The sequence below is a fragment of the Zea mays genome, chromosome 7 (assembly GCF_902167145.1).
Source record: "Zea mays cultivar B73 chromosome 7, Zm-B73-REFERENCE-NAM-5.0, whole genome shotgun sequence".
In the NCBI taxonomy this organism is placed as follows: Eukaryota; Viridiplantae; Streptophyta; class Magnoliopsida; order Poales; family Poaceae; genus Zea; species Zea mays.
Genome location: NC_050102.1, coordinates 23,759,269 through 23,783,515, shown reverse-complemented (window position 1 = coordinate 23,783,515; position 24,247 = coordinate 23,759,269). Strand labels below are relative to the sequence as shown.

The following is a 24,247-nucleotide window of genomic DNA, read 5'->3' as shown; positions in this document are numbered from 1 at the left end:
TTTGAGTTTAGCACTAGTGCCTTGTGAGATTCATTGAGAGGTAGTGTGTGCTACATCTTTGTGTTCATTTGCGCGTGGAGTTTTCACTCCCATTGAACTTCCTCCAAAGTTTTGGAGGGTTGTAAAGCTAGCAAGAGACACCTAAGTATGTGGTGATCCTTGCGGGGTCTTAAGTGATCCTTGAGAAGAAGAAGAGCTCGCCGGTCTTGTGTGATCAATGGAGAGAGGGAAAGGGTTGAAAGAGACCCGTCCTTAGTGGACTCCTCAACGGGGACTAGGCCTTCGAGGGCCGAACCTCGGTAAAACAAATCACCCGTGTCTCGTGTGCTTATTGCTTGTGATTTGTTTGTTCTTTCACGTTCTAAGTTTTTTCTTGCACTATTCTTTGCTAATACTATTTGGTGTTGCTTTAAGTTAAATTCTCATTTAGTGAAGCAACACCTTTCAAAAAAGAACTTGTGTTATTACTCTTCTTATCTAAGCCCTCGTGATTTATTCTCATAGACTTATTAGTAGTATTGATTTATCAATTCCGCATTATTTGAAAGCAATACTCTTTACAAGCAAGGACTTAGTTTTGATACTCCGATAATTGTATATCTTGTTCTAACCACTAATCAAGGGATCTAGTTGGGGGATAAAGTTTTAATTTTCAGGTTTCGCCTATCCACCCCCCTCTAGGCGACTTTCAATTGGTATCAGAGCTAGGCACTTCATATTGAGTCTAACAACTCGAAGTGATGGCTCGAAGAAGATCCCAAAAGAACAAGAAGACCAAGGAGAACAAGGAGGTAACTCTTGAGATATTACTTCCCGATTGTTCTAATTATAATTCATGGTCTACTAGGGTGATAAATGCTTTTAGGACCGTAGATCCTCAATTAGAACAAATTTTAGACAAGAGTATCATTCCTTCTAACTATGCTAGGGAAAATGCCTCCGAAGAAGATTTAAGATGTATACGCTTAAACTATCTAGCTTATGACATCTTAAGTAAATCCCTTAGCAAAGAAGACTATCATGCCTTCATAATAAAATATGATAAACTTATTTGTGATGTGCATGATATTTGGACTAGAATTAAAAGCAAATTTGATGAGTCCAAACATGATAGTTCATTTTGTGCTTCTACTTCCTTTGGTCTTTGTGATACTAACCCTTGCAAGGAAGAAGAAGAAAATGACCGATGGAGACCAAACGATGAATCCACCTCTCCAAGAGGTTTGCCTTCCCATTTCGATTCCCACATATGTTGTGTGGCTAATGAAAATGATAGCAGAAGCACAAACGAGAATGAGGAGGAAGAAAGAAGCTTCATGCAACTCTACGCTCGCCTAAGCCAAGAAGATAAGGTGGTCATGCTCAAACTTCTAGAAAGAGCGAGAGAGCAAAGCGAAGCTCGTCAAAGGCTAGAAAATGTTCTCTCCATGAAAATGCTATACTTTGACGAGTTGACTAAAGAACATGAGGAGCTAAAGTGCTCTCATGTTGATTTGGTCCAAAGGTATGAAACTATTTCAATTGAGCAAGATAACGCCTTACATTGTATCGCTCAATTAGTAAATAGGAATGCCTTGCTTAAGGACCAAGTAGAAAAGCTAAAAGATGAAAATCTAGCTTTTCAAGAAAAATATGATATGCTCTTATGTTCTCATGAAAATCTTATGGATGTTCATATCATATTAAAAATTGCTCATGAGGTTGTGATAGAAAACTTAAAATCCCAACAACCTCACTCATGCACATGTATTCAAATTGAAACTACATTACCATGTGCTAATGCTTGTTGTCCGTCGACAAGCAAATCTTCCTTTGAGCTAGAATTTGCAGGAACAAACGATGATACATATCAAAAGCTCAAAGAAGAAAATGAGAGGCTAAAAATGAGCTTAACACAACTAAAAGGGAAATGTATTGCTCAACCTTCTCAAGATAACCGTGGTCACATGGTGAAGAAGCTTGAGACGGGAACAACCGGGGCATGCACTAAATCCCTTGAAGAAAATGTCAAGGACTTGAGGATTGTCAAGAGGAAGGAACAAAAGAAGAAAATCAATACCTCTTCCAAAAGCCTCAACCACGCCTCCATAAAAGGTAACATCCAAGGTAATAATCAAGTCACACTTCACACTAAGAGAAATAAGAAGTGTAGTGAATGCTTTGAAAAGGGGCACTCTATTAGGTCATGTCCCTATATTAAAAATGACTTGATTATTAACAAGGATGATAAACTTTGTTTTAAATGCTCTAAGAAGGGACACTTGTTTAGGTCTTGTCCCCATTTAAAACAAAAAGGCATAGTGTTAGAAAAGAAAATATTCACTAACCATGTAGCAAGAAAGAAACAAGGAAAGAAGAAATCTTCAAGACTTGAGGATCGCCTATGCTACATATGCCGAAAGAAGGGACATCAATGCAAGGATTGTCCCATTGGTAACAATCCCACTCCTAGTTTGTCAATTAATTCTCATGCAACTAGGCAACCCAAAATTGCAACTTGTGCTAGAAAGGTAATGAGTTTACCTAGTGCTAGCACAAAGGACGTTTGGGTTCCTAGATCTTTGTTGACTAACCTTGATGGACCCATCAAGAGATGGGTACCAAAATATGCTTGACAAGCTTTGCAGAAAAAGGAGATGATATGAAGCTTTGGGGTTCTTGAGAGAGTAAATTCAATTCTTGTTAACTCAAGTTATCAATCTTCAATGATCTATATCCATGATTGACCCAAGGTTATTTTTCAAATTACTATGTCTTAAACTCATATCATCTCGGGGAAAGTATTGATGTTGTAGGAAACAAAGAATTATCCTGTGCGGAAATAACAAGGCCTACAACGTGGAGGAAAGCTAAAGGATGGTAACATCTATGTTTTTAAGTGCAAGTATCTTAAATTATCATTTCTTATGTGTCTTGTGTAGTCACATAGAAAAAGAAAGCACTTCAAATATTTTTTTTAAATTATGTCACCATTCTTTGAAGAAATTCCTCTCATATGGTAGATTGTATATTCATCATTTCTATACCATGGCAATCTACATGCTTTAAATTGTTGTAAGTATCTCATGGCATACTTTACTCTAATCATCCTATTATTGCCATGTTCTAGATATAGAGAGATATTCCATGTTCTTAAAAGAATAAGGTGTCACGTAAGGAATTCAATTCCTTAGGACACTTATAAAGGGAATCTCTCTTTATATCTGGAAATCGTGGGACTAATGTTTTTGTCTAAATAACCTAAGTAGTCTCACATGTAGAGAATAAGTTTCTCTTTGGAGATGCGTAATCTAACATGAAAAGAAAAGTCAATCCAATGATTTATGTTGTTTTGCCTCTTGCTTAAATTGAATGTGATGCTTCTATGTTTATCGCTCTCCATGTTATGAATTAGATTTATTCCCATAATCCTAAAAGAATTTTCTCTGCTTGTTTTGTAAGCAAAATTAAGCATACATCATGGAATAACCTAGTTCATATTATAAAGTTTCCATGCTTTAGTAATATATTTTCCATTCCTTATCAAAATGATTACACAAAGGGAAACTAGTGCTTGTGTTACTAATGACATATCTCTTGAGCTTTCTTATGAAAATCTACAAAGAGAGTAAGAGCAAGCCGCAAGCCTCAAGGGTTACTCTTCCCCCAAAGGAAGAAAGGTAAAAGCAAAGGTATGGTAACTCATCTTCTTAATCAAATATAGTTCCCATCAATGGTTATTTACCCTAAATTCTACCTATGTGAAGAATAGATTCTTTATTGGACTTAAGTCAGCTAGATGTGCATTCAATCTCATTCTCATAAATGCACTTGTTCATTAGAATCTAATTCATGCCTTTGCTATATCTATTCTCATATTGATTTGCTTTTAAGTCATGATAATAATTTCAATATGAAGAAGTAAAATTCCTATGATTGATCAAGATATTTAAAAGGTGCTTATTCCTCTTTTCTAATAATGTGCACTAATGCTAAGGATTTTACTTCATGTATATGTGAATTATGGATGATGAATTGTGTTCATTTCCTATCTAAAGAAATCATCCTTCATTATATACTCCCTTGTGCTATTAACATCTTTCTTGAGTATTTTCAATAAGTTTGGAAGGAAAAAGAAGCCACTGCAAAGGGAGGACTCTCAAATGAAAGAGGAGGACATCAAGGACAACAACACCTACTTCTACAAAACAATCAATGGTGTGGTTGTGAGTACTCTAAATCCTTTTCATTGTGAGAATATCAGGCATAAGGTGTTTATTGCAAATCTTATAAGCCTTGATCAAGATGTATAATGATTCTCCCTACACGTCTCTAAAATGAATGCATCTATTCATCTCATTAACATTCTTTGATGCATATCTCTAGGGGGGAGCCTATGTCTATATCTTGATTATGTTGAGACTATTGCTTTATCCTAGTAATCTTATACAACCTCTTGCATGAGAATAAGTTTCTCATGATGTATGCTACTACATATCAATCCAACTTGTTAAAATAATGTCGCTCTTATCAAGGATTGTTGCTTTCATTGCTAAAGTAGCATATCTACTGGATTCTCCTATTCTAATGCATATGTTGTTCTTTTGATCACATCTGTTATTTGTTTGATCATTGAATAACTTCAACTAACACTTATAATTCTTAGTGTTGCATATACTATCAATCGATATCTCTCTTGATGTGCACTAAGTTAAAAGGAGAATTCATGATATATTTATGCAATTTGTGATCTACTTGATATATGCTAACAATGACTTAGAAAAGGATCACTAGTTGTAGAACTCTCTCTTGTGCAAAATATTTCCATATATTGTCTTGAGTTTAGGTCTTAAGCGACTAAGACTAAGGACAAAGCATAATGAAAAGAGCGTCTCTATGTGAAGGTACAAAAGGGTAAAACAACTTCCTTTCATTTTAACTTGTACCTAAATCTTCCTTTTTTCATACTTTCTTTGCATATCTTGTATAAAAGGAAGAGAAAGCATGTTCATGCATTAGTCCTGCTTCATACCTAGTTTAACTTCTCAAACATTCATTCTTGCATCTTTGTTAAAGCTGGGTGAAGTAATTTTATTGTCAAAGAGCTTAAAGCTTAACCTTGTAACGAGGATAAGCTGCCTTTGTTCCAAAGGTGGAGGGTCCTTAAGCCTCTTTGAAATCCTTAAGGGTAAATGCTTAAGATGTTTTCTAACATGTTTTCATAAGTGCATAAACTGTCATGAGCATCACACTTATACTATGACACAATGCACCTCACATTCTGTATGATATAGATATGTTCTCATTAACCTAGTTATGTGCAATTGACATTTAAGGCCAAAATATGTGTTCCTCTCCATGCACATATTTAGGGGGAGCAATCAATATTATATAGAACTATGATTATGCTTAATTGATATATCTTTTTGATCATATGTCTATGACTAATGTGCTTTCAAGTGTATTTTCATGCTTAGTCATAGAATTGAACGGGAAATGGAGTATTCGGCAAAGACATCGCTTCCACTCTACATCTTCGGTATTATCCTTCCTTGTCGGTATTCCGCCAGCTCTCCAATTTGGTATAATCTTCACTCATATATTGTTTGCCAAAGGGGGAGAGAACGTAAGAAGGGCTTATATTTCAACTCACAAGTATCCGTTTTTAGCGATTCATGCCAAAGGGGGAGAAAGTATTAGCCCAAAGCAAAAGGACCGCACCACCACCAATTTCAAAATGTAGTATTTCTAATATGGATTAAGAAAAGATTTTTCAATTGGTATCTTATTTTTTATATAATTTCAAATTGGTATACCCTCTTCAAAATTAATATCTAAAACCCTCTTGAACACTAAGAGGAGGATTTCATTAAGGGGGAGTTTTGTTTAGTCAAAGGAAAAGCATTTGAAACGAGGGAAGAAAATTTCAAATCTTGAAAATGCTTCTCAAAATCTTATTCATAAACCTTTGACTATTTGCAAAATTTTGAAAAAGAATTTTCAAAACATTGCAAAACAAAACAAGTGGTGCAAGCGTGGTCCAAAAGTTTAAATAAGAAGAAAGCATCCATTCATATCTTATGAAATGAATATTGGTTTAAATTCCAAGTAACCTCCGCACTTATCTTATGCAAACTAGTTCAATTATGCATTCATATATTTGCTTTGGTTTGTGTTTGCATCAATCACCAAAAAGGGGGAGATTGAAAGGGAAATAGGGTCAAACCTTTTCCTAAATGATTTTGGTGGTTGAATTGCCCAACACAAATAATTGGACTAACTAGTTTGCTCTAGATCATACATTCTACAGGTGTCAAAGGTTCAACACAAACCAATCAAAAGAACAAGTTAGGTTTCAAAAGAAAGGAGCAAAAAGGAAACCGAAGTGTGCCCTGGTCTGGCGCACCGGACTGTCCTGTGTGCCACCGGACAGTGTCCGGTGCACCAGGGTGAATCAACTCAAACTCCTCAGCTTCGGGTTTCACAGGCGCAGCTCTGCTATAATTCACCGGACTGTCCGGTGCACTAGCGGAGCAACGGCTACCTGCTCGCAACGGTCGACTCTACAAAGTGAACAGTGCAATTCAGATGTCAGAGCAGATGGTCAGAGGGGCACCGGACTGTCCGGTATAGCACCGGACTGTCCGGTGCCACATGAGGACAGAGCCTCCAACGGTCGACCAGCTCTAAGCCCTAACGGGAGGATGACGTGGCGGCGCACCGGACTGTCCGGTGCGCCCATCGCCAGCAGCCTTCTCCAACGGCTACAATTTGGTTGGTGGCTATAAATACCACCCCAACCGGCCACTTCAAGGTGTGGGAGCCCAAGCAACATTCCAAGTCATATAGTTGACATATTCAAGCCCTCCCAACCACCTCTATTCATTGATCCATCCTATACACAAGATTTAGACCACTACAACCAACACAAGTGCCACAAAAGAGAGAGCAAGCAAGAGAGAGCTACTCATTTGAGTTTAGCACTAGTGCCTTGTGAGATTCATTGAGAGATAGTGTGTGCTATATCTTTGTGTTCATTTGCGCGTGGAGTTTTGACTCCCATTGAACTTCCTCCAAAGTTTTGGAGGGTTGTAAAGCTAGCAAGAGACACCTAAGTGTGTGGTGATCCTTGTGGGGTCTTAAGTGATCCTTGAGAAGAAGAAGAGCTCGCCGGTCTTGTGTGATCGGTGGAGAGAGGGAAAGGGTTGAAAGAGACCCGTCCTTAGTGGACTCCTCAACGATGACTAGGCCTTCGAGGGCCGAACCTCGGTAAAACAAATCACTCGTGTCTCATGTGCTTATTGCTTGTGATTTGTTTGTTCTTTCCCGTTCTAAGTTTTTTCTTGCACTATTCTTTGCTAATACTATTTGGTGTTGCTTTAAGTTAAATTCTCATTTAATGAAGCAGCACCTTGCAAGAAAGAACTTGTGTTATTACTCTACTTATCTAAGCCCTCGTGATTTATTCTCATAGACTTATTAGTAGTATTGATTTATCAATTCCGCATTATTTGAAAGCAATACTCTTTACAAGTAAGGACTTAGTTTTTATACTCCGATGATTGTATATCTTGTTCTAACCACTAATCAAGGGATCTAGTTGGGGGATTAAGTTTTAATTTTTAGGTTTCGCCTATCCACCCCCACCCTCTAGGCGACTTTCACATCTGATGGTGAAGCGTGGACCCAAATTGATGCCATTGAAAGGGAAATAGGGTCAAACCTTTTCCTAAATGATTTTGGTGGTTGAAATGCCGAACACAAATAATTGGACTAACTAGTTTGCTCTAGATTATATATTCTACAGGTGCCAAAGGTTCAACACAAACCAATAAAAAGATCTAAGTTAGGGTTCAAAAGAAAGAAGCAAAATAAACCGAAGAGAACCCTGGCCTGGCACACCGGACTGTCCGGTGTGCCACCGGACTGTGTCCGGTGCCCCAGGGACCATACAGGCTGAACTCTTCACCTTCGGGTTTTAGGAGAGGTGCTCCGCTATAATTCACGGGACTGTCCGGTGTGCCAGCGGAGCAACTACTAAGAAGCGCAACGGTCGACTCCAATGGTCGCCTGTAGACGTGAACTGTGCGCGGACAGTTCGCGCAGAGTCAGAGCAGCACTAGAAGGAGCACCGGACAGTGAACAGTGCCTGTCCGGTGCGGCACTGAACTGTCTGGTGCCCCAAGATGTCAGAGCTCCAACGGTCGAAACCGTCAGAACCTTAACGGTTGGGTGACGTGGCTGGCGCACCGGACAGTGTCCGGTGGCGCACCGAACTGTCTGGTGCGCCCATCGACAGACAGCCTCCCCAACGGTTGGTTTGGTGGTTGGGGCTATAAATACCCCCCAACCACCACCACTTCAAGCATCCAAGTTTTTCAGACATCTCATTCAATACAAGAGCTAGTGCAATCAATACAAGACACAATTCAATAGAATCAAAGCCTCTCCAAGTCCCAAATCCATTCCAAACAAATAGTGACTAGAGAGAGAGTTTTGCTCGTGTTCTTTGAGCTCTTGTTCTTGGATCGCTTTCTTCTTCCTCATTCTTGTTCTTCAAAGCACTTGTAATCAAAGCAAGAGACACCAATTGTGTGGTGGTCCTTGTAGGGGTCTAAGTGACCCGTTTGATTAAATGAGAAAGCTCACTCGGTCTAGGTGACCGTTTGAGAGAGCGAAAGGGTTGAATGAGACCCGGTGTTTGTGACCACTGAAAGGGAATTAGGCTTACACCTATTTCCTAATTGATTTTGGTGGTTGAATTGTCCAACACAAATAATTGGACTAACTAGTTTGCTCTAGTGTATAAGTTATACAGGTGCCAAAGGTTCACACTTAGCCAATAAAAAGACCAAGAATTGGGTTCAACAAAGAGAGCAAGGGATAACCGAAGGTAGCCCTGGTCTGGCGCACCGGACTGTCCGGTGTGCCACCGGACAGTGTCCGGTGCACCAGGGGACTTCAAGCCAAACTCTTCACCTTCGGGAAAATCCAGAGGCGCTCCGCTATAATTTACTGGACTGTCCGGTGTACACCGGATAGTGTCCGGTTCCCCAGGGGAGAGCGACTCTGGAACTCGGCAGCTTCAGGAATTTGCTCCTCTATAATTCACCGGACATGTCCGGTGTGCACCGGACTGTCCGGTGAGCCAGCGGAGCAACGACTACTTCGCGCCAACGGTCACCTGCAGAAGCATTAAATGCGCGCCAGAGCGCGCAGAAGTCAGGCACGAGCGAAGTGGCGCACCAGACACTCTACAGTACATGGTTGGTGTGCCACCGGACATCCAGGCGGGCCCAGCAGTCAGAGCTCCAACGGTCGGAACCCAACGGCCTGGTGACGTGGCTGGCGCACTGGACACTGTTCGGTGGCGCACCGAACTGTCCGGTGCGCCATGCGACAGCAGCCTCCACCAAACGGCTAGATTGGTGGTTGGGGTTATAAATACCCCCAACCACCCCACATTCAAGTCATTCAATTTTTTCACCTTTCAACCACTTACAAGAGCTAGGCATTCAATACAAGACACACCCAAGTGATCAAATCCTCTCCCAAATTCCACAAAAAGCATTAGTGACTAGTGAGAGTGATTTGTCGTGTTCTTTTGAGCTCTTGCGCTTGGATCGCTTTCTTCTTTCTCATTCTTTCTTGAGATCAATACTCACTTGTAACCGAGGCAAGAGACACCAATTGTGTGGTGGTCCTTGCGGGGAAGTTTTGTTCCCGGTTGATTTGAGAAAAGAAAGCTCACTCGGTCCGAGGGACCGTTTGAGAGAGGGAAAGGGTTGAAAGAGACCCGGTCTTTGTGACCACCTCAACGGGGAGTAGGTTTGCGAGAACCGAACCTCGGTAAAACAAATCTGTGTGTCACACTCTTTATTCGCTTGCGATTTGTTTTGCACCCTCTCTTGCGGACTCGATTATATTTCTAACACTAACCCGGCTTGTAGTTGTGATTAAGTTTGTAAATTTCAGATTCGCCCTATTCACCCCCCTCTAGGCGACTTTCAACCACCTCAATGGGGACTAGGTTTGCAAGAACCGAACCTCGGTAAAACAAATCACCGTGTCATCCGCTTCATTTGCTTGTGATTTGTTTTCGCCCTCTATTTTGGACTCGAATTTATTTCTAACGCTAACCCCGGCTTGTAGTTGTGCTTAAAGTTTGTAAATTTCAGTTTCCGCCTATTCACCCACCTCTAGGCGACTTTCAATTGGTATCAGAGCCCGGTGCTTCATTAGAGTTTAACCACTCGAAGTGATGTCGGGAGATCACACCAAGAAGGAGATCGTGACCGGCGGTGACAAGTCTACAAGCCACGAGAAGGCTCCATCGGGAGAGTCCGGCAACAAAATGAAGGGATCCCCTTCACATGCCAAGTCGCATCGGAGCAGCGACAAGAAAAATAAGATGAAGAAGGTGGTCTACTACGAGACCGATTCCTCGTCGCCATCCACCTCCGGCTTCGACACTCCATCCGTCACTTCTAAGCTCCATGAGCGCAAGAAGTTTAGTAAGATCTCCCCTATGCTATCCTCGCATTTCTAAACACACTCCTTTACTTTCCGTTCCATTAGGCAAACCACCGGTTTTTTACGGTGAAGATTATTGTATGTGGAGTGATAAAATAAGGCATCACCTAACCTCACTCCACGCTAGCATTTGGGACATTGTTGAATTTGGAGCGCGGGTACCATCCGTGGGGGATGAAGGCTATGACTCGAACGAGGTCGCCCAAATCCGGCACTTCAACTCCCAATCTACTATTATACTCCTCGCCTCTCTATGTCGAGAGAAGTATAATAAGGTGCAAGGGTTAAAGAGTGCCAAGGAAATTTGGGACGTGCTAAAGACCGCGCACGAAGGGGATGAGGTGACCAAGATCACCAAGCGGGAGACAATCGAGGGGGAGCTCGGTCGATTCATCCTCAACCAAGGAGAGGAGCCACAAGCCATGTACAACCGGCTCAAGACCTTGGTCAACTAAGTGCGCAACCTCGGGAGCACCAAATGGGATGACCATGAAATGGTCAAGGTTATTCTAAGATCACTTGTTTTTTGTAATCCTACACAAGTTCAATTAATTCGTGGTGATCCTAGATATAAGCTAATATCTCTCGAGGAGGTTATAGGGAAGTTTGTGAGCTTTGAGTTGATGATCAAAGGATCCAAACAAATCGTCGAGCAAGGCAGCACCTCCACACCCGAGGTGCAACCCGTCGCATTCAAAGCGGCGGAAGAAAAGAAAGAAGAGTCTACATCAAGAAGGCTCCCCATCGACGCCTCCAAGCTCGACAACGAGGAAATGACACTCATCATTAAGAGCTTCCGCCAAATCCTCAAGCAAAGGAGGGGGAAGGATTAAAAACCCCGCTCTAAGAAAGTTTGCTACAAATGTGGTAAGCTCGGTCACTTTATTGCTAAATGTCCTATATCTAGTGATAGTGACAGGGACAACGACAAGACGGGGAAGAAGAAGGAGAAGAAGAGATATTACAAGAAGAAGGGCGGCGATGCCCACGTGTGTCGGGAATGGGACTCTGACGAAAGCACCACCGAATCCTCCTCCGACGAGGATGCCGCCAACATCGTTGTCACCAAAGGCCTCCTCTTCCCCAACGTCGGCCACAAGTGCCTCATGGCAAAGGACGGCAAAAAGAAGAAGGTAAAATCTAGAGCCTCCACTAAATATACAACATCTAGTGATGAGGGTAGCTCTAGTGAAGATGAGGATGATTTTCTTGCTCTTTTTGCCAACTTAAACATGCAACAAAAAGGATGAACTCTTGGATAGCCAAGAGGAATTCCTCATTAAGGAAAACAAAAAGCATGTTAAAGTTAAAAATGCCTATGCTCAGAAGTAGAGAAAAATGAAAACTTGTCTAAAGAGCTTAGCATTTGCCATGACACTGTCTCTAACCTTAGAACTGAGAATGCCAAATTACTTGCTAAGGTTGAGAAGTTAAATGTTTGTGATAATTTAATTGCCAATCTTAAAAATGATAATGCTAGTTTAATTGCCAAGATTGACAAATTAAATGAATCAATTTCTAGCCTTAAGATTGAGAATGATAAATTAATTGCTAAGGCTAAGGACTTAAATGTTTGCAATGATGTTGTTTCCAATTTTAGAAATGAGAATGTTATTTTACATGCTAAGATTGATGAATTAAATGTTTGCAAACCTTCTACATCTAGTGTTGATCATGTTTCTATTTGTACTAGATCTAGAGATATTAATGTTGATGCTATTCATGATCACCTAGCTTTAATTAAAGACCAAAATGATCGCATAGCTCAACTAACTGCTAAAATTGATGAACATGAGATAGAGAATGAAAAATTTAAATTTGCTAGAAGCATGCTCTATAATGGGAGACGCCCTGGCATTAAGGATGGCATTGGCTTCCAACAGGGAGACAATGTCAAGCTTAATGCCCCCAAGAAATTGTCTAATTTTGTTAAGGGTAAGGCTCCCATGGCTCAGGATAATGAGGGTTACATTTTATATCCTGCTGGTTATCCTAAGCATAAGATTAGGAGAATTCATGCTAGGAAGTCTCATTCTATTTCCCATCATGCATTTATGTATAAGAATGAGGCATCTAGCTCTAGGCAATCAACCCATGTTAAATTGCCTAAAAAGAAATCTCCTGTTGCATCAAATGAACCTAATGTTTCATTTAAGGCTTTTGATGCTTCTTATGTTTGAACTAACAAATCAGGCAAAGTAGTTGCCAAATATGTTGGGGGCAAACACAAGGGCTCCAAGACTTGTGTTTGGGTACCCAAGGTGCTTGTTTCTAATGTGAAAGGACCCAAGACCGTTTGGGTACCTAAGAACAAGGCCTAAATTGTTTTGTAGGTTTATGCATCTGGGGGCTCAAGTTGGATCATTGATAGCGGATGCACAAACCACATGACAGGGGAGAAAAGGATGTTCTCCTCCTACAAGAAAAACGAAGATCCCCAAAGAGCTATCACATTCGGGAATGGAAATCAAGGTTTGTTCAAAGGACTTGGTAAAATTGCTATATCGCCTGATCATTCTATTTTCAATGTTTTTCTTGTAGATTCTTTAGATTACAATTTGCTTTCTGTTTCTCAATTATGCAAAATGGGTTACAACTGTCTTTTTACGGATATAGGTGTTACTGTCTTTAGAAGAAGTGATGATTTAGTAGCATTTAAGGGAGTACTCGAGGGTCAGCTATACTTAGTTGATTTCAATAGAGCTGAACTCGATACTTGCTTAATTGCTAAGACTAATATGGGTTGGCTCTGGTATCGCCGACTAGCCCATGTTGGGATGAAGAATCTTCACAAGCTTCTAAAGGGAGAATACATTTTGGGACTAACAAATGTTCATTTTGAGAAAGACAAGGTTTGTAGCGCATGTCAAGCAGGAAAGCAAGTTGGTGCCCACCATCCACACAAGAACATCATGACGACCGACATGCCGCTTGAGCTACTCCACATGGATCTATTCGGCCCGATAGCTTATATAAGCATCGGCGGGAGTAAGTATTGTCTTGTAATTGTGGATGATTATTCTCGCTTTACTTGGATATTCTTTTTGTAGGAAAAATCTCAAACTCAAGAAACTTTAAAGGGATTCTTGAGACGGGCTCAAAACGAGTTTGGATTAAGGATCAAGAAGATAAGAAGCGATAACGAGACGGAGTTCAAGAACTCTCAAATCGAAGGCTTTCTTGAGGAGGGCATCAAGCATGAGTTCTCTTCTTCCTACACACCTCAGCAAAATGGTGTAGTGGAGAGGAAGAATAGAACTCTATTGGACATGGCGAGGACCATGCTTGATGAGTACAAGACTCCGGACCGGTTTTGGGCGGAAGCAAACAACACTGCTTGCTACTCCATCAACCGGCTCTACCTTCACCGAATCCTCAAGAAGACATCATGTGAACTCCTCACCGGTAAAAATACTAATGTTTCATATTTTAGAGTCTTTGGTAGCAAATGCTTTATTCTTGTTAAAAGAGGTAGAAAATCTAATTTGCTCCTAAGGCTATAGAAGGCTTTTTACTTGGTTATGACTCAAACACAAGGGCATACAGAGTCTTTAACAAGTCCACTGGACTAGTTGAAGTTTCTTGTGACATTGTGTTTGATGAGACTAATGGCTCCCAAGTGGAGCAAGTTGATCTTAATGAGCTAGATGATGAAGAGGCTCCATAGGTCGTGCTAAGGAACATGTCCATTGGAGATGTGAGTCCTAAGGAATCCGAAGAGCCTCCACAAGCACAAGTGTAACACCCCTGTTGTTACGTGAACTAAAACTCTGACATGTCATCATAAGCATTTGCATTAACTTGCTTGTTACACTTAGAATGCATTCACTAAATCAAAAATTTTACAATAAGGTGATGTTGTGTGCAGAGTAGAGGCCTAGTTAAGGACCTAAGCTAAACAGGAGTAGGTCATCCCTTGAGCAAGTAACAAATTGACTTGGAGTCTTGAAGTGCTAAAAGAAATTCCTAGAGTCTATAGAAAATATGTTTTCAAAGATAGATCAAGTGAAAAAAATACTTGGACCGAAGGATTAACGTCAAAATCCTAAGGCTTGAAAACCTTGATTGGAATTGAGTGTAAGCAAACAACTCCTAAATCAAGGATACTTTGGACCTGAGTTCTATAAGCCAAAGTTGGATTTGTGATTAAGGAGCAACTTTGCTTTAGGAGGATGGATAAGTTTGCTTTTGATATGTGGATTAGAAGTGGTGAAATACTTAGGGTGGTTGAGTATCTCTAACCCCTAAACTGGAGTCCAAAAGTGGATTTGGAGATCTAGCCACATTTTGCAAGAGGTAAAAATACCAAGTTGGTAGGATTTCCAAAGTTGCACAATTTTGTTATTTGGAGATTTCCAAGTTGTGTGGAGAAATTTGGAGAAATTCACAAAGGTTCAGTTTTGGAGTTCCTGAAAATAACAGCAACTAGGCAATTTTAGTCCTTTGTAACTTTTGATCTAGAACCATTTTAAAGATGATCATTATAACAAAGTTATAGAGCTACATGAGGAGTATAAGTTTGGTTAAGTCATATAGCTCTAAAACTATTTGGAACTTTGAGTAAAACTGGTCCAAAGTAAAGCTGTCAAAAATTGTGGATTTCAGACTTAGTGAAATTCAGAGCCTGAATTTCAGTATTTGGAGCAAACTTTGGGCTATTGTAGTTTGGAATCCAAGAGGTTTTAGTTAATGACCACTATAGCAAACTTGTAGAATAAGTATAAGAGAACAACTGTGATTAAGTGTAACAGCCCTGAAACTATACACAACTAGGATAAAAAGGTGATCTAAAGTGAGGCTGTCAGACTTTTGAATTTCAGATTGTGAACAGTGTCTGAAATCATATTTCTGTGTTTGATAGCAGTTTTGGGAGCTTGTTTGTGACTAATCCCTAAGGATTTGGGCTGAGAGGTCCATAAAGGGATTGAATACCATATGCTGGGGAACAACTTTCTTTAAGTGTGTTTGGAATGATCCTATACAAAAAGTGGAGAAAAACTCTGCCAAAGTTGGATTATCAGATTGTTGTTGACTTAGTTTATTCAGAACTGAAAGTCTAAAATCAGCATTTTTAGAGCAGTTTTGAAGCCTATTTGTGGCTATTCTATAAGGTTTTGTGCTGTTGTGTTTGTAGAATAAGTGAAGAACATATAATGTGGAACAACTTTCTTATAGGGTGGTGGACCTGATCCCATACAAAAAGTGCAGAAATAGTTGCTCAAATATTGGATTGTCAGGTTGGTTAATAATTGAATTTTAATTCAGTTCTGAACCCTGAATGGCAGCAAGTTGCCCAGTTTGGAGCTCTATGATAATTAATCTATGGAGATTTTGGTTAAGAGTTCTGTAGTAAAGTCAAAGTCCATATGAAGGGGAACAACTTTTATGCAAAGGATTGACTTGTTACTGTGTAGAGTTTGGAGAAAAAGGAAAGGCAAAACCCTCTATCAGACTTAAACTGTGCTGTTTCAGACTTCTGAAACTGGGTATTTTAGTGTTTTCGCTCAACTTTGGGATGCCAAAACACTTGATCTGTGTGGGTATAAGCCAAAGACCCTGTGACAAAAGTTTAGATGGGTGCTAGGAGAACAAGTTTTCGACAGGAAGGTGGGTTTGATGCTAAGTAAAATTTAGAGTAAAATGTGCCTAAATGTCTATGAGAGATGTCTATTTTAGAAAACTGAAAACATATTTAGTGGAAGGTGGCTGATTCTTGGACACTATAACTTGTAGTACATGCAGTTTGGATCCTAGATTCTTGAAACAAACTTGAAGAGCCTTAGTTAGTGAACAAGTTTGATTATAGGGGACTGATCTGTCCTTAACAGGAATGGGGAGAAAAGTGGGGCTGAACAGGGAGGATCAGACCAGCTAAAGCAATTCAGAGATTCCCAAAATATCTAAAGAAGATCTCCCCCCCTGCAGAAAATATCAAACCTTTGGATAAGTTTGAGCCTGTCTACCGTGGAGTTTTTTTTATCTGCCTTTACCTCTGTCCATATCCAGTGAATAGGTGGGATATTTTAGCAGTGAGCAGTGGGCAGTGAGCAGTAGAGTATTTGTTGGTTTTGTTTGTTGTCTGCGATATGGGACACTGGTGAGCTGAGTATTGGATATGGATGAAGTGCATCAATGAGGACTAGAAGTCTCGCTCCCCACTAATAAGTCTCAAGGTGAGCTGGAATGTGTCTGTTCGTAGGTGCAGTTTTGACTGCTTGCTCCTTATCAATATCAAACAGACCAGATTCAGTGTTTTAGTGATATTTGTGAGTTGTGCGCTGTGCCAGCAAGGTTTGTGCATGGAAGCCATGTGTGTTAGCCATGCAGTGCTGGCATCCCCAGAAGACTTCCCCACTGAGTTGTGTAGTGGTTCAGGGAACACTTTCCTACATTTGCAGTGCCTTTGGTGCAGGTTCAGTGAAGCTCTCCTCCTTGTCTCGAGTCTAGCCATGGTTCCCTGCTTAGGGTGGTGATTCTAAAGTCTACAGGTCTCTGTAGCCCTCTCCAGTTCATCGCATGCCATTCCCCTGTGCTGGTGACCACGCCTGCAGTTCTCCCACCTCGCCATGGCTCGGACGTCCTAAGGAGTTGCTGGCCTGGATGAAGCTTGTTCTGTAATCATCTCAGGTCAGTGAAGCTCACACCATTTACTGCTTGAACTCTATCACTATTGGTTGCCTGGAACTAGATGTGAAATTTGCTCAAACATAGGCTGTCAGGTTTCTGGATCCCAGACTTAGTGCAGAAGGCTGAAACTAGATTCTAGTGTGTGAGCTCCACTTTGGTGCTTCACAAAAAAATTGTTCTGAATGTTTTCAACCTAAGGGTACTATACCAAAGTATTAGAGCTATATCTAAGGAATAACCTTGGTAATGTGAGCTTGGTCTGTTGCTGTGTAAAAATTGAAGAAAAGGGTTGGCTAAAGTTGGTCTGTCAGGCTGGACACATAACTGAATTTTTATTCAGTTCTGAGAACTGAATTGCAACAGGATGCCTAGTTTGGGATTCATTTGTGACTGATTCATGTAGTTTTGGATTAAAGTTTCCATAGCAAAGCTGGAGACCATAGTAAAGAGAGCAAGTTTTATAAAGTGAGGTGGACTTGGTTCCACAAAAATTTGGGAGTAAAAGTGGCCAAAATGTGGATTGTCAAGTGTTGGGATTCAGACTTAGAATAATATTTAAGTCTGAATTTATGTGTTTTTATTCAATTTGGGTCCTTGTGGTAATTAATCCAAGAATAATTGGGGTAGGAATGCTATAGCAAAGTGAAAGACCATGTTATAAGGAGCCAATCCCTTTAAGCAAGTTAGGCTTGAATCCACATAAAGTAGGAAATAACAGCTGTCCAAAACTGGACTGTCAGAGTGACTGTGACTGAATTTTATTTAGTTAGCTGAAATAGCAGTTCAGTGTGGGGGTAACTTTGGGGCATAATAAAATTTGCTCTGAATGTTTTCAATCATGGGTTGTTATACCAAGTTGGTAAAGCTAAAGTCGGAGTATAACTTTGGCTAATAAGTTTTGGTCTGTACCATATGAAATTGTGAGATACCAGGGGCTTTAACAGGGAGGTGTGTAGATGGGGCAGCAGGCCTAAGGTAATTGAGTTCAGGCTTTCATTTGAAAACTAACGAAGATCACCCCTGCTGCTCTCACATGTGTTTGTGAATGGAAGTGAGGGGAAACAGAGACTGAATATTGGTTGTGGTGTCGACTATGTAAAGTTTCAGTATCTGAAACTGAATTTGGTTCAATTCTTTTTCAGTTACCTGAATTTAAATTTTTGTGTTTTCACCTCAAGTTGGTGTTCAACTTGAGATCTGTTTGGGGTTAGCTGGTAGCCATTGAAACAAAGATAAAGAGTGATTATAGAGGAACAACTCCTAGTAGGGGAGTATGTCAAACCTTGATGTGGAATTGAGAGGAAGTATAGTCTTGTGATGTTTTATAGTATTTTATTTGCAAACAGCATAAGCATAAGCATTCATGTTCATGTCATTTCATGTAGAGCTCCCAAAATAAAGAGTGAAGATTCAAGATGAAGTGGTTGCTAAAGAGGAGTCTACTCCAGTGCCTGCTCATCAAGTGGATGGAGCTATCTAACTAAAGGTTGGGTAGAAGGATCTAGTACCTCTTCACTGCAATAAGGCAAGCCCCGGTGCATGCAACCCCTTCCTTGTGTTTTTAAAAGATTTTTATACACTTTAAGTCTAGTGAAATGTGCATTAAGTTTATAGGAGTTGCTTGAAAACTATTGGATGCATTGCCTACCTTGATATCCATACCTTTATAGATACTTCTGATGAAGTATCAAAATATGATTTACAAAAATGCTTAGCCCTGCTTAGATCTTGTGGATAGAGGTTGTCTTTTGCATTAATGCCTAGCTCAGGGGATATCCTGAGGAAGGATGGCTTCTACCTGCAAGAATATTTTCATTGGGAGCATGATGGGATCTTACTGCAAAGTTTCCTATAATGCTCTTTTCATCCTAAGGAACACAAAAAAATCCTAAGGATGGAAGTACTTAAATTGGGACTTGGGCTAGGAACAGGTGATGTTCTACCTAGGTTAATTAAGGATTGGATGCGTATGTAGGCCTGTATGATCAAGGACTATCTTAACTAGCCACATGCCCTGGATATGGGACAGGATAAGATTGAACCCGGCTATTCCATACATGAAAAGACAATCGCGCACTGGGAGTGAAGAGATGGCGAGAGTGGCACGTACCCTCCTGGCAAAGGACCGCCTAAAAGGGGTGGTGTGCTCTCGGGTGGCGCGGACCTGTTCATGCAGTGGAGGATCCGTGGGAATGGTAGACATATGCAAGAGTTACGAGAAACATATGTCGTGTGGTTAGAGATCCTCAGCTGAGTAAATCGATTCGGATCGTCGTTATATCTCCGGACAGTGGAGACTTGATCTCTGACCTGCAACCTAAGTCAGGATGTAAACATTAAGAATAAAAATGATGTTGTATTGATGAGATGGTGAAATTAGACTAGATGCAACCAGAGTCTATTAATATTTAATCTGGCGTTAAAATATTGAAAGTAAGGACTCACTTTAGTAAGCTATTTCTGCAAAACTATCTAAGTTGATTCTTGCTAAAGCCTTTTCCTTGATTCCTGTTTAACCAGCATATCTTTGAGAGTCATTTTTCCTTAGTCGGGTAAGACTTACGAAAGTACACTCCGTACTCAGGGTTTTCGAACCCATGTTGTTGTAGGTGATGAGGAGTACACTACCTGTTCCTAAGGCTGGAGGACGTTTCCAGTTCTGGAGGAAGATTAGTTAGGCTTATGTATAAGCTTTGGAGGGTTCCTACCTTTCTGCTATTGTAATAAGTTATGCACTTTGAGTATATCAGGACTTGTAATAAATGTAACCTTCCCATGTAATAACCTTCAGTTTTAGAAATAAAAAGAATGTTTTGTAAAGTCTTTCGCTCTTATCTCCGAAGTGTGTGTATCGAATGTGATTACTGTAATATGCATGTATGGTGGGAGATCCTTGGGATGATGAGTTCAAGTTGTTGAACTCATGATAGCCTTATTAAGTTACCTGGTACACGTGCATAGCCATCTGAGGCCATCAACGCAAGGATTGGTGCACGTGGGCCCGATAACTTGGGAGGGCTGCCACAACAAGATCAACCGTCATCTTCCATGTAAGCATCTCCACCAACCCAAGATGAGGATCAAGCTCAAGGTGATGAAAATGAAGATCAAGAGGATAAGCCACCTCAAGAGGAGGACAATGATCAAGGGGGAGATAACAATGATCAAGACAAGGAAGATGATCAAGAAGTATAGGGTCAAAGACCTCCACACCCAAGGGTCCACCAAGCGATACAAAGAGATCACCCCGTGAACTCCATCCTCGGAGATATTCATAAGGGGGTAACCACTCGATCTCGTGTCGCTCATTTTTGTGAACGTTACTCTTTTGTGTCTTCTATTGAGCCATACAGGGTGGAAGACACATTAAGAGATTTGGATTGGGTGTTGGCAATGCAAGAGGAGCTCAACAACTTCACGAGAAATGAGGTATGACATCTTGTTCCATGTTCTAATCAAAATGTTGTAGGAACCAAGTGGGTATTCCACAACAAGCAAGATGAACATGGTGTGGTGACAAGGAACAAAGCCCGACTTGTAGCCAAGGGATATTCACAAGTCCAAGGTTTGGATTTCAGTGAAACCTATGCACCCGTAGCTAGGCTTGAATCAACTCGTATATTACTTGCTTATGCTACTTACCATGGTTTTAAGCTTTATCAAATGGACGTGAAAAGTGTCTTCCTCAATGGACCAATCAAGGAAGAGGTCTATGTTGAGCAACCTCCCGGCTTTGAAGATAGTGAGTACCCTAATCATGTTTATAAACTCTCTAAGGCGCTTTATGGGCTCAAGCAAGCCCTAAGAGCATGGTATGAATGCCTAAAAGATTTCCTTATCACTAATGGCTTCAAAGCCGAAAAAGCCGATCCTACTCTCTTTACTAAAACCATTGCAAATGATTTGTTTGTATGCCAAATTTACGTTGATGATATCATATTTGGGTCTACTAACTGAAAGCACCTAGAGGGGGAGGGTGAATAAGTGATCCTGTAAAAACTTGAAACTTAAAGCCACAAAACTTGATTAAGTGTTAGCGCAATGAAATCAAGTGGCTAAGGACCGAGCTCTTGTGAAACACAATAGTCACAGAGAGAACAAGCACAAGAGACACGATGGTTTATCCCGTGGTTCGGCCAAGTACAACACTTGCCTACTCCACGTTGTGGCGTCCCAATGGACGAGGGTTGCACTCAACCCCTTTCAAGTGATCCAAGGATCCACTTGAATACCACGGTGTTTTTCTTTCTTTCACTATATCCCGTTTGCGAGGAATCTCCACAACTTGGAGCCTCTTGCCCTTACAAATGATGATCACAAAGAAACACGGATGTAAGGGAGGGAAAAGCAACACACACAAATCCCAGCAATACACACACACACAAGTCAAGATTTGAGCTCAAATGAAACACAACAAGTTCACCACTAGAACAGAGCTCAAATCACTAAGAATGTCAATCGAGTGTGCGAAGATGGAGTGCAGGAGTCTTAGAATGTTCAGAGTATGCTTGGTGTTCTCCTCCATGCGCCTAGGGGTCCCTTTTATAGCCCCAAGGCAGCTAGGAGCCGTTGAGAGCAATCCAGGAAGGCAATTCTTGCCTTCTGTCGGGTGGCGCACAGGACAGTCCGGTGTGCCACCAGACAGGCACTGTTCAGTGTCCGGTGCAGATTGCTTTCCTAAATTGGTGCAGCCGATCGTTGAAGATTTGGAGCCGTTGGCGCACCGGACACTATCCGGTGTACACCGGACGGTCCGGTGCCCCCATCAGACCGTTGGCTCGGCCACGCGTCACGCGCGGATTGCGCGGCCGACCGTTGGCTCACCGGACAGTCCGGTGCACCACCGGACAGTCCGGTGAATTTTAGTCGTACACCGCCGACGAATTCCCGAGAGCGGCCATTTGACCTGACGCCAGCCTGGCGCACCAGACACTATCCGGTGCACCCAGACTGCGCAGAGTCTTGGCTGCTCCAGCCAAGTCTTTTTCCTTTTGTATTTTCTCTGATTCTAGCACTTAGACAAATATGTTAGTACACAAAAAACAATGTACTAAGTCTAGAATCATACCTTTGTGTTGATTTTCACTTCATCCACCATTTGGCACAATTTAATACTTAAATCATTTGTGTTGGGCACTTAATCACCAAAATACTTAAAAATGGCCCAAGGGCACATTTCCCTTTCAATCTCCCCCTTTTTGGTGATTTATGCCAACACAACACAAAGCACCACATAGAAGTGCAACATTAATGCAAATAAGAACAATAATTGTTTTTGATTCAAATTTGGCATATTTGGATCATTCTTTGCCACCACTTGGTTTGTTTTTGCAAATCGAACTCAAATTCCTATCTCTAAGTCAAACACACTTGTTGAGACATAAAGAGAGGTATTCCAAGAGAAATTGATCAAAGATTCAAAAACTCCCCCTTTTTCCCATAATCAAACATTCTTCCCACAAGAGACCAACTTTTGACAAAAAGAGACACTTAGAGTATTTTGACAAATCAAAACTTCTAACTCTACTATTTTCAAAATTCTCAAGTGGTAGCTGATCCATTTGCTTGCTTTGGCCCTTAATTTGTCCCCCTTTGGCATCAAGCACCAAAACGGGATCATTTTTGGCCCTTTAACCTCATTGCCTCACCAAAATCTTCAATTAGGAGTAAAAAGGCAATAAGAGCATGAAGATGAACTTGGAGTAAGTTACCCTCTCATCGGAGTGCAGTGGAAGTTTTTCATGGTCCAAGTCCACCTTTCCCTTTCAATCCACTTTTGAGACTAAAACAAATAAACTCAAGCACAAGGTTAGTCTCAAAGTGTCAAGTTGTAGCATGCCTCCCCCTAAATAAGTGCATCACTTGCAAATGAACGTGTGAGGTCTGGGGATCATGTGTACAACTTGAGCACCATAAATAAGCAACAATATGCATAAAAGAAGATGATCAAAGGCATAAACACATGTATGCTATAGATCAATCCAAGTTACGCGAATCTAAGACATTTAGCTCACTACGCAGCCTGCAAAAGGTTGACTCATCTAGAGGCTTGGTAAAGATATCGGCTAGCTGGTTCTCGGTGCTAACATAAAATACTTCGATATCTCCCTTTTGCTGGTGGTCTCTCAAAAAGTGATGTCGGATGTCTATGTGCTTTGTGCGGCTGTGTTCAACAGGATTATCCGCCATGCGGATTGCACTGTCATTGTCACATAGGAGTGAGACTTTGCTCAGATTGTAGCCAAAGTCCCTGAGGGTTTGCCTCATCCAAAGTAGTTGCGCGCAATACTGTCCTGCGGCAACATACTCGGCCTCAGCGGTGGATAGGGCAACGGAAGTTTGTTTCTTAGAGCTCCAAGACACCAGGGACCTTCCTAAGAATTGGCACGTCCCCGATGTACTCTTCCTATCAACCTTGCATCCAGCATAATCGGAGTCTGAATATCCAATCAAGTCAAAGGTAGACCCCTTTGGATACCAAATCCCGAAACAAGGCGTAGCAACTACATATCTAAGAATTCGCTTAACGGCCACAAGGTGACATTCCCTTGGATCGGATTGAAATCTAGCACACATGCATACGCTTAGCATAATATACGGTCTACTAGCACATAAGTAAAGCAAAGAACCTATCATAGACCGGTATGCCTTTTGATCAACAGACTTACCTCCTTTGTTGAGGTCAATGTGTCCGTCGGTTCCCATTGGAGTCTTTGCGGGCTTGGCGTCCTTCATCCCAAACCGCTTGATCAAATCTTGCGTGTACTTCGTTTGGGAGATGAAGGTGCCGTCCTTGAGTTGCTTCACTTGAAACCCAAGGAAGTAGTTCAACTCGCCCATCATCGACATCTCAAATTTTTGAGTCATCACCCTGCTAAACTCTTCACAAGACTTTTGGTTAGTAGAACCAAATATTATGTCATCGACATAAATTTGGCATACAAATAAGTCACCATCACAAGTCTTAGTGAATAAAGTTGGATCGGCTTTCCCAACCTTGAAAGCATTAGCAATTAGAAAGTCTCTAAGGAATTCATACCATGCTCTTGGGGCTTGCTTAAGTCCATAGAGCGCCTTAGAGAGCTTACACACGTGGTCGGGGTACCGT

General features: G+C 41.1%; 1 long non-coding RNA gene across 1 annotated transcript; it reads left to right on the top strand.

Moving 5' to 3' along the window:
• The first annotated feature begins 16,866 nt into the window (after positions 1–16,866).
• Positions 16,867–19,959, top strand: LOC103648204 (uncharacterized). The gene is made up of 3 exons (XR_002263607.2): positions 16,867–17,139; positions 18,525–18,625; positions 19,724–19,959. It is a non-coding gene; the product is annotated as an uncharacterized lncRNA (long non-coding RNA).
• Positions 19,960–24,247: the final 4,288 nt, after the last annotated feature.